Raw genomic sequence first — 12,486 nt, 5'->3', positions numbered from 1 at the left:
CCAGGCTTGCAACCTGTAGGGACTATGTGAGGTCCCTGGAGCTGATGGCTCACAGCCCCCCTAATCTTTGTTGGTGCCCCTACAGGCGCCATCTTGGACACTGAGTCAAGTGCTCTGAACGCTGATAAACTGCAAGGGGAGGAGTGGTAAACTGCGCATGCGCTAATTCAGCAGCTCTCAGATAACAGTATCATGGGACCAGACACTGTTATACCGAAGGGAGGACAGCTGAGTCGCCCAAGAACTGACCTGGGGACAAAAATACCACCATCTTAGAGCAGTGTACAGGCTCCACAGAACATACAACCCCTACAAGGCATTCCACCAACTCCACCCAAAATAATCCCAGGAGGTACTCAGACTTATCAGCCAGCAGGGGGCGACAAGCTCAGTGCTGCCTACAAAATCAGTGCCCTGGACAAAGCAATTATTCAGGACAGCTGTGTTTTCCAAATCCAGGGCACAGATTGAACATAAAAATCAACTTATAGACTTGTAGGTAATACACCATAGAGATGATTTCGTCAAAGAGAATGGCAACTACAAAAGGTAAAAGACAAGACAAAAGCACTATGAATGTCACTGAAGACTCTCCAACGAAGGAGCAAAAGCTTTGCTCACTCTCAGAGTTAACTGAGGAAAACATTGAGAAAATGGGGGACAAAGAACTCAGAAAACTCGTTGCAAAGCTGCTGGTCAACAATGAGAAGAGTTCAAAGAAGAAATAGCAGTAATATATCAAATTAAGGCTGATATATCAGAAATTAGGAACACAGTATAGCAAATTAAAAATACAGTGGAGAGTCTCAACAACAGAATGAATGAGGCAGAATAAAGAATATCAGAATTCGAAGACATTTCCTGTCACCATAAAGAAACAAGCAAAAAGCTGGAAGCAGAGCTAGGTCAAGCTAAAAAAAGTATCCAAAAATTAAAAGAAATGATTAAAAGGTCCAACATAAGAGTTATGGGAGTTCCAGAAGATGCAGAAAGAGAAGTTCGGATTAGAGCTGTATTCAGTAAAATAATAAAGAAAAACTTCCCTAATCTGAGCAAAGAATTGGAAAATAATATACAAGAGGGCTACAGAACCCCCAACAGAGTTGAGCAAAACCGAACTTCACCACAACACATGATAATCAAGCTCTCTTCAGTTGAGCAAAAACAAAAAATCCTTTAAATGTGCCCTTGAAAAAAATCAAATATCATATAGGGGAACCCCAATCAAACTCACAGCAGACTTTTCAGAGGAAATACTACAGGCCAGGAGAGACTGGAGTGACATATTCCAGATTCTAAAAGAGAAAAATTTTCAGCCCATAATAACTTATCCTGCAAAGCTCTTCCTTGTCTTTGAAAATGAAATAAAATTCTCCCACAATAGAGAAGACTTCAAGATTTTGTCTCATCTAAACCTGCCGTACAAATGATACTCAAGGATGTTCCCATGAAAAAGAAATGGCAACAACCAGAAACAAAGTTAAATGTGGAGAACATCCCACTAACAGAAGCCTCAATCATGGAATAACACATCGCCAAAATGACAGGACCAAACTGCCCCTTATCCATAACAATGCTGAATGTAAATGGATTAAACTCATCAGTCAAACGCCATAGATTGGAGGACTGGATTAAAAAACAAAACCCAACTATCTGCTGCTTACAGGAGACACGTTTCACCAACAAAGATCAGAAAAAATTGAAAGTGAAAGGATGGAAAAAGATATTCCAAGCAAATGGTAAGGAAAGATGAGCAGGTATAGCCATTCTTGTATCAGATGACATGGACTTTGATGTAAAGAGCATCAAAAGAGATGAAGACAGATACCACATAATGATCAAAGGATGCCTTCAGGAAGAAGAGATCAGCATAATAAATGTTTACTCTCCAAACGCCAAAGCATCTAGCTACGTGAAGCAAATATTAATGGGCTTAAAGGGAGAAATAAACTCCAACACGATCGTAGTGGGAGACCTTAATACCCCATTTACACAAATGGACAGATCAAAAAGCCAGAAACTCAGCAAAGAAACAATAGAACTCACCCAAACTCTAGAGCAAATGGACTTAGTTGACATCTATCAAACTTTTCATCATATAGATAGAGAATGCACTTTTTTTCCCCATCAGTACATGGAACTTTCTCCAGAATTGATCATGTTATAGGTCATAAAACAAGCCTCAGCAAATTTAAAAAAGTGGAAATCATACCATGCATCTTCTCAGACCACCAAGGAGTGAGGCTTGAGACCAAGAAATTGAAACACCAAGGAAGACATACAAACATGTGGAGACTGACTAATATGTTATTAAATGAGGGTTAGAGAGGAAATCAAAGGGAAAATTTAAAAATTGCTTGAAACAAATGAAGATATCAACACAACTTATCAAAACTTATGGCACACAATCAAGGCGGTGCTGAGGGGAAAGCTCATTTCAATCAGTGCTTATGTCAAGAAACTAGAAAAGCACCAAGTAAAACAGCTGAAAGAACTAGAAACACAACAACAAAGCAATCTCAAGATTAGTAGGAAAGAAATAAATCATCAAAATAAGGGAGGAAATAAACCAAATAGAAATCAAGAGAACTATACACAAGATCAATCAATCAAAGAGCTGGTTCTTTGAGAAAATCAACAAAATAGATTCCCCACTTGCTCGACTAATCAATAAAAGCGGGAGAAAATACACATCAATAGTATCAGAGATGAGAAAGGAGATATAACAACAGATACCTCAGAAATACAAATAATCATCAGAAACTATTACAAGCAACTATATGCAAACAAATCAGAAAACCTAGAGGAGATGGATAGATTTTTGAACACATACAATCCATCAAAATTGAATCAAGAAGCAATTAACAATTTAAACAGCCCAATAATATGCACTGAGATTGAATTAGTAATTAAAACCTTCCCAACCAAGAAAAGTCCTGGACCAGATGGCTTCATTGCTGAATTCTACCAAACATTCCAAGAGGAACTTACCCCAATCTTACACAAGCTTTTTCAAACAATAGAAAAAGAGGCAATCCTTCCAAGCTCTTTCTATGAAGCTAATATCACCTTAATACCAAAGCCAGATAGAGAAACAACAGAAAAAGGGAACTACAGACCAATATCCTTGACGAACATAGATGCAAAGATCCTAAATAAAATACTAGCCAGCAGGATCCAACAACACACCAGGCAGATCATTCACCCAGATGAGGTGGGATTCATCCCAGGCAGGCAGGGATGGTTCAACATTCACAAAACAATAAATGTGATACATAACACAAATTGACAAATAAAAACCATATGATTTTCTCAATAGATGCAGAGAAAGCATTTGATAAAATCCAACACCACTTCATGTTAAAAACCCTAAACAAGATAGGCATAGAAGGAACATTCTACAACACAATCAAAGCCATTTACGATAAACCCGATGCCAGCATCATACCAAATGGGGAAAGATTGGAAGCCTTTCCGCTAAAATCTAGAACTAGACAGGGATGTCCACTCTCACCGCTACTCTTCAATATAGTTTTGGAAGTCCTAGCTAGAGCTATTAGGCAAGAAAAAGCAATTAAAGGAATACAAATTGGAAATGAGGAATTGAAATTATCGCTATTCGCAGATGACATGATTCTCTACATAGGAGAACCAAAAGACTTAGTCAAGAGACTATTGGAACTCATAAGAGACTTTGGCAGAGAGCAGGATACAAAATTAATGAACACAAATCGATGGCATTAGTGTACGCAAATAATCCCATGGCTGAGAAAGAAATTGTAAGTACAGTTCCCTTTAAAATAGAGGAGAGGAATCTTAAATACCTAGGAATTAAGCTAACTAAATATGTGAAAAACCTCTATGATGAAAACTATAAATCATTTAAAAACGAAATAGAAGACTTTGAAAAATGGAGAACCCTACCATGTTCTTGGATTGGAAGGATCAACATTATCAAAATGATCATATTACCAAAAGCAATATACAGATTCAACAGAATCCCAATCAAAATCCCAACAACATTCTTCTCAGAAATAAAAAAAGATGATAAAAAGTCCATCTGGAATCACAAAAGACCATGAATAGCTAAAGCTATCCTGAAAAATAGAAATCAAACTGGAGGAATCACAATTCCAGACCTCAAGACATACTACAGAGCAGTGATTATCAAAACAGTTTGGTGCTGGTACAGAAAGAGAGAAGATCAGTGGAACAGAATAGAAACGCCAGAAGGAAATCTACACATGTATAGTCAACTAATCTTTGGCAAGAAAATGGAAAACAATCCAGGTAAAAAAAACCTGGTCTATTCAACAAATGCTGTTAGGACAACTGGATAGCAGCTTGCAGAATAAAAAAGCAAGACCTGCACCTGTTGCATTATAAAGTCAGCTGTAACTGGCTCAAGGACCTAAATCTACACCCAGAAACCATCAACCTATTAAAGGAAAACATAGGAAACACACTCCAAGATATAAGAACAGGGAAAGACTTCTTAGAAAAGACATCTAAAGCAAAGGCAATCAAATGCAAAATGAACAAATGGGACTACATCAAACTAAAAAGCTTCTGTACAGCAAAGGAAACAATTAACAAAGTGAAGAAGCAACCAACAGAATGGGAGAAAAGTTAATCATACTACGCAAGTGATAGGGGACTAATATCCAGGATCTACAAAGAGCTTCAGAAACCCAGGGACAGCGTACAAAACAACCGTTTAATGAAATGGGCAAAAGAAATGAACAGACATTTCTCAGAAGAACAGGTTCAAATGGCCAGCAGACATATGAAGAGATGCTCAGGCTCCCTAGTCATCAGAGAGATACAAATGAAAACCTCCTTGAGGTACCACCTAACTCCAGTGAGACTGGCCTACATTCAGAACTTGAATAACAACACCTGCTGGCATGGATGTGGGGAGAAAGGCACCCTCCTTCACTGCTGGTGGGAGTGTAAGCTAGTACAACCACTGTGGAAATCAGTATGGAGAGTGCTTGGAAAATTGCAAATAAACCTGCCATATGACCCAGCTACCCCACTCCTAGAAATATACCCAAAAGGAGTGAAATCTGCATGTGAGAAGGGGATCTGTAATCCTATATTTACAGCAGCACAATCTACAATAGCAAAGACATGGAAACAAACCAGATATGTGTCCAAGGAAGAGTGGTTAAAGAAGCTGTGGTACATCTACTTCATGGAATATTATGCAGCTATTAAGAAGAATGAAATTATTCTATTTACAACCAGGTGGTCCCAACTAGAAAACATTATGCTCAGTGAAATGAGTCGATCACAAAAGAACAAATACCATATATTCTGTCTCATAAAGGAAGCCAACATGGAAAGTGTAACTCCAACAGTCCGATCTATACTTTTTTTTTTTGATTGTCTGTTTGGTTTTTTGGCTGTATCCCATGTGTTTTGATGTTTTTATTTCAGTTTGGTTGCTTTCAAATAATCTTTTTCTCTAGTATTATTCATTACATGCTCATGAAGTATACGATGGCATGATTTTTCCCAAGAGACTTCTGTGTTTCCTTTTTGTCATGCATATGTTGGTTATTCAGTGGTGTGTTTTTTTTCAGAGTGCTATAAGTTGTTGTTGATGTTGTTGTTGTTGTTGTTAATGATGGGGCTGTTATGAAATGATGTAAATCCAAAAAGCAGTAATATTATTTCAAGCACAAACAGCCTGTATCTAATGCAACAAGATATTGTGAAGTAACCAGTGAACCAACAATCAATATGAGTCAGATTGCTTATGATCTACATCAAAGAATTGTAAAACCTAAGATACTTGTAAGGCCCTATGCTACTCAGAAATGGGGAGGGAGAGCAGAGAAATCTTACATCTCCCTAGAAGGTGTGAGGAAGTTGGGAAGTATAACCTATCAGGATCATAACTGGTAACTCATAGACAACAGATTCAAATCAGCATTAGACAATAGCAAAACTACAAAGGCATAAGGGGGGAATCAGGAGTGATCCTAACAACCTCTTAACAGGAGGTCATATGCACAGAGCAGGGGGGCACCCCAGAGTGGAGCAGGCGGACAGGAGGAGGCTTATATCCCAACCCTGAAGACTCTCAGATCCTCACCAAGGACTATCAGTACAAGCACCAAGTACTACATCCCAATTGCCAAGGAGACCATGGGGAAATGGAGTGCCTTTGGAGGCCAAGAACTCTGAGGTCACCCACCCCCATTTGGATCTCCCACATGGGATGGAAAGAAGCCTAAATCCCTCCTTGCAGGATTCAAGGTCATCGGAATGACTACCAGGAGCCCTGAGTGGTCCTCAGAAACAGAAGAACAGCAAACTTCCTCTGGGACCAGGGAGAGGAGCTTTCTCTGGTCCTTGCCTGGTTCTGACTTTGGGTCCCCACCCTCACTGGCAATGACCATCAGGATGGCTCCACAAACCCCTCAAAACAAATGAACAAACAAAGAAACAACAACAACAACAACAACAAACTAGAATAGATAGACAGAGAATAACAAGGGAAGTTTAGAAACAGACAGGAAATGGTCAGCGGGGATGCACTTATAACTCACTGGGTGGGACACAAAGATTAATTACTCCTCACTGCTAAAACTGTTCACCTAAACTGTTGACATATGCCTTGTTAGAGTTATAGAGTTAGACTACCCGAAAAACAGCCAGGTTCAGCAAAATCATGTTTCAATGCTATAAACTGCTAAACACTAAAATTAAAATAGACATGAGACAGCTGAATAGTAATCTGCAGCCATTTTAAGGTGTATAGAAACCAGCTGTATATAAACTAATAATTGAAATGTTAATGTAGAAGTCATAGAATGTGGTTCAGAACTTGCATTCTTTTTTTCCCTCTTTTAACATATTGGTTATTCAATACCATATCAACTAATTCCATAACGTTATAAATTGTTACTGATGTAATGTTGGGGCTTTTAATTGATCGAGATGGTACTCTGCTGGCTCTACCTTCAGACCAGAGATGGTCTCCCCAAGAAACTGATGAACTTATCTGGACAATAAGACGCTGGACTTTATACTTGGTAGATGCTTGCAATGAAAGAATCTCAACTGAATTTGAACTGTGGTAATGCAACAAGGTGGAGGAATCCACCATGGGGGCGGTTGGGGAGTGGGGAGGAATCCCAGTGCCTATAAAACTGTGTCACATAATGCAATGTTATCAATAAAAAAAAAAAAAGAAAAAAACCCTAAAAAACAAAACAAAACAAAAGAACAGGATTGTAAGGAAGAATTTTCCTTAGCATTGATCGTACAGATGCTGAGTAGAGAATAAATAAAATAAAACATTGTGCAGAAGTTACTCAAAAGGACAACAAAGATCACTAGAAGAAAACTGTATGTGGACATGGACGAGGATCCTGGCTTCTGATCAGCTCAGTTCCGGCCGTAGTGCCATTTGGTGAGTGAGAGTGAATGGAAGATCTTTCTCTCTGTCCCTTCTTTACTCTGTAAATCTGTCTTTCTAACACAAATAATTAAATATTTTAAAAAATTGTTAAGTTTCTTCTTGCAATCACCACAAACATGCAAGTGAAACATACAGATTTACATAGTATGCATAAAAGGTGATATCAATTTGATACTACACATCTTCTATCAGAAACTGAGTAATTGATCAATAGAATGACTATCAGTACGTTAGTATTCTGATGTTACTTAACTTTTTCTTAGTCGTTGGCTTCAATATTATCACTAGTGTTTGCTGTGCTGCTGCACTTTCATGATGTTTTTATATGAAATGATTTTGTAGAGCATTCTAGAGAAAACAAGAATTGTTGTGTTTACTCTGCAATCAATGATCAGTATTGTGACAGAAGAAAGGGCCAATGTGATTGCATCAGATCTTGCCCAGAGGCCACATAAGGACAGAAAAAGGTGTCCTAATGGTGGGAAGATATTGATTGAACTTTTATTCCGCTAACAGAAATTTCCTGTGTGGGGCTCGGCATGATGGCTCAGTGGTTAAATTCTCATATTGCAATTGCCAGGATCCCATGTAGGTGCCAGTCTATATCCTGGCTGCTTCACTCCCCATCCAGTTCACTACTTGTGGCCTAGGAAGGCAGCGGAGGGTGGACCAACATCTTGGGATCCTGCATCCACCTGGGAGGCCTGGAAGAATCTCCTGCCTCCTGGCTTGAGATTGGCTCAGCTACAAGTCATTATGGCCACTTGAGGAGTGAACAGGTGGACAGAGGATCTTACCTTCTGTATCTCCTCTCTGCAAATCTGCCTTCCTGGTAAAAACAAATAAATATTTTAAAAAAGAAACTTTCTGTGTGAAAAGCAAACTATTAGGAATGCTCTAAGTTTTGAAGTGCAGAATTACCACAGGGCCTGGATGAGATATTTCTACATATATGACATTCATTTTAGTATTCCTTTTTACTTTAAAAATCATTTAATTATTTAAAAGGCATAGTGATAGAGATGGAAGGAAGAAAGATGGAGGGATGATAAAGACAGGAGAGAGAGAGAGAGAAAGAAAGAGAGAGGGAGAGAGAGAGAGAGAATTTTATACCCACACTTTATTCCAGCCAAATTCCTGCAAAATTCAGGGTTGAGTCAGACCACATGCAGCAGCCAGAGATTCTCTTGAGAAATTTTATGTGGGAGGCAAGAACCCACAAGGACACAAAACTATTGAAGTGTACGCACATAAGGTCATCATAATTATATATTATGTTGCATATATTTTAATTAATAACTTGATAATGTTTGCTTTTTCTTCTTACTTGTTCAAAATATAAGGGTATAGCAATATTTCCCACTCTACCTGCCTCCATCCTCCTCCTTTCTTCGTTTTCATTTAATTTTAGAAATGGCATACTTCAACTTTGCACTATAAGCACAAGCTTAGCCCTCCAATAATAAAGATTAAAATAGTGGAAGATCACTATCATTGATTCTCAGGAATATAGATAAGTAGCATAAAAATGAAACGATCTTGAGCCTGGTACAGTGGATCAACTGGCTAAATCCTCACCTTGCTATGTTCCAGCTGTTCCACTTCCAATCCAGCTCCCCACTTGTGGCCTAGGAAGCAGTAGAGGATGGTTCAAACTCATGTGGGAGACTGAGAAGAAGCTGCTTGTTCCTGGTTTTGGATCAGCTCAGCTCTGATTGTGGCTACTTCGAGAGTGAACCAGTGGACAAAAGATCTTTCTCTCTGTCTGTCCTTCTCTCCATAAATCTAATCTGTCTTTCCAGTAAAAATAAATAAAATCTTAAAAAATCTCAATAATCAAAATCACTCATACACATTACATATTTTTAGCACTCTCTGAATAGCTGCCTTAAATCTGAAGATGCAAACTGATACTGATGCCTTATTTTGGGACTGGCTTATTTCAGTAAGCGTAGCAGTCTTTAATTACATCCACTTCGCTATAAATGACAGGGTTACATTATTTTTTATGACAGAGTAAAATCCTAATAGTGTGTGTGTGTGTGTGTGTGTGTGTGTGTGTATTCTGTATCTAGTCATCGGTTGATGGGAATATGGATTGAATCATTATGTTAGGCGTTTTGAGTTGAGTTGCTATGAACATGGGGGTATAGGTAAAACTTTGGCTTCCTTCAATGAGTTTATTTGAAAAGAGGTGTGTGTGTGTGTGTGTGTGAGAGAGAGAGAGAGAGAGAGAGAGAGAGAGAGAGCGAGAGAGAGAGGACCCGATTTCTTAAACAATCAGCTCTGTATTCCTGGTTGCATATTAGAAAGAAATTGTATCAGAAAAAGAGGAGGCACTACAACTCAAGCATTTCAATATAGGATGTTTCAATAACAAAAACTGTGTTAACTTTTGAGGCTGATGTAGCAAGACAAGTTAGGCTAATATTTGGTGATGGCTTTGCTCCATAAAGATGCTGGTTCATTCCAAGATGTTCGACTTCCAATTTAGACATAGGAGGTTCTTGACCCAGCCTGACTTGGCTCACCTCCTGTCTTGGTAGGTACTGCAGACTTGTCAAACCATCCCATGCTCATTCTGGAACTAACTGTTGAGTGCTATAACCCATACTCTCTGTTACACCCTCAGACTCAGTGATTTCTGAGACCTTGTTCAGCCTGTTCTATTACTACCCTGGCTCTTGTGAGCACCAGTGGGTGCTGAAACCTAGCAGAGTCTGATACACCCCAGTCCCAGGCCACACTCATGCCAAGGGATGCTCCAGCCATGTCCAGCCAGGTTCACCATCCCCTATTTTGATTGTCACACTCACTAGTGGGACAGCAGCCTAGTTTGTGTATCAGCTTAGCTCTCTGATTAGGCCCTCTCCCAGCCATAAATCTTGCACATGCTGGTGGCTGCTCTGACTCAGCCCAGTATAACCCATTACCCAGCTTGAGTTTGATATTGGATGCTATAGACTCTCCTGGCCTAGCCTGTGCCCAGTCCAAACTTTCACTAGTGCTTGCAGCAGCCTAGTACTGTCAAGCATACCTCTATCCTTGGCTTTCACTCAACCCAATAGGTGTGATAGTATATCCCAGTGCAGCATGGCCCACAGTCCATCCATTGAACACATCTTTAAATCCAGCTTCTCTTTCTATTTCTTCTGGAGCTCTCATAACTCTTCTATTCTGCCTTTTAATACTGTAATTCCTGAATGCTTCTCTCAACTTGACTCAGTTATTTTTCCCAGTTTTTTGACTCTTTCAGTGTTATTGCAGGAAGTGTCTTTCAATTCTTCTGCCTCACTCATTCTATTTTTGAAGATTTCCACTGAATTTTTAATTTGCTGTAATGTGCTCTTCATTTCTAATAATGTAGCTGCCTGGTCGATTCCTCCTCCAGTCTTAGTTGCCATGTGAACTGAAGGGTGCTGCAACCTAGCTTAGCCCAACTCATCCCAGTCCTGATTTTACATATAAGGTGGGTTGCCATGTCCTAACTGGGATGATCTGCAGTTTTCACATGCATTCACAGAAACATGATCTACATGGACACCACACAATCAAATGAGACATATATATTCTTATTAAAGAAAAGCAGAGCCAGATCTTTGCACAAGTATGACATGAAAGAGAGACTCTAGGATAAAGTGACCTCAACTTTAATCAGACAAAAACAACTGATTTTAAAAAGAATGAAAAATAAGCATTGAAAAGTGAGAATCAAAGAAAAGAAATGAGAACTGTGCAAATTACAGAAGAATGAATTGAAATATTATTAAAATGGATTTATAAGATGGATTAGAAAATGTACAGTTTGCAATTTCACTGGGTTTTGTCTTGTTAAGTAATTCATAAAAATCAGATTCAACTTATAACCATATTCCGTGTCTTAGCATAGATAGGAGAAAGGCTAACATTGTTGAATTCTAGCACAGTGTGTAGGCAAATGTTTTGTGCAGTTTCAGGTTCACATTTCTCATGAAATAAAATACACATCATTGTAGAATTTTTGTTTTGTTCAAATCATTATATATAGTTCTTATGCATTTTATACCAGTCTACACAATCTAGTGAAATACTTCTTTTTAAAATGAAAAAGACAGCTGCAAAATTTTGAATTAGGAATGTCATTTCCTGAATGGCTGGCAGAGTTACAGGGAGAGGAAGAACGAGCAAGGGATAGGCAGGAGCCTGCTCTAGTTTTCCATGGCACATAATCATGTTCTTAGACCTGTATATGAAAATTCCTCTGAATCTGTTAAAAACGAAATAAAAACTAAAGTTAAAGAGGTGGCACAACAGTTCACATCAGGCCTCAAAATGAAAAGCCTTGTGTCAACAAGAACGTTGGTATTCAGACTAAAAATGGCAAAACAAAAACATGGAGAAAAGGAAATCTAAGAGCAGTGTTTTGCACAGCAATAGCTACATGAAAGTCAAATGGAAGAGGGGCTTATCATTTTGAAATATGGAAAATATTTTCACAGTGCTCTTCTATACTTCAAATTTATATTAAGAACTGTTGTTAATAAAACTAATAGATAGAAGAGAAGGAAACTAAAAGTAATTTATAAGCTTGAAAATATTCGTGGTGAGGAAGATTCAGGAAAAAGAATTTTTGAATAAGAAAAGGCATTGTATGTGAAATTGTTGTTCCAAATAGAATGGTGGGTTTACTCTAGACTCAAAAGGATAAGTAAATAACTGAGGGAATATGAGAATGCTGTAGAAGATTTGTGGAAGGTGAATGCTGTGTGAGATCACATTGGCTGGAGATGGCATGGAATTAGAGATACTAGTTTGGCTCCTCAACTCCCTAGGTGGAGAACTTGGCTTCTATTTCCTTGTCTTAGCTCTAGCACATTATTTAGTGTCTCTCATTCAGACCTTCACATTTAGACCTTGTACACGCTGCAATCCCATATACACATTGTATATTCCAGTATTACATATGGGTGCTGGTTTGAGTCCAGGCTGCCCCACTTCCTTCCCAGTTTCCTGCTTGTGACCTGAGAAAGCAGTAATAATGGCCCAAAGCCTTGGAAGACCTAGAGCAGGTT

This window comes from Ochotona curzoniae, unplaced genomic scaffold (assembly GCF_017591425.1).
Source record: "Ochotona curzoniae isolate NIBS_2020 unplaced genomic scaffold, NIBS_Ocur_1.0 scaffold_4506, whole genome shotgun sequence".
Lineage (NCBI taxonomy): Eukaryota > Metazoa > Chordata > Mammalia > Lagomorpha > Ochotonidae > Ochotona > Ochotona curzoniae.
Note: the sequence above shows the minus strand (reverse complement) of the source record.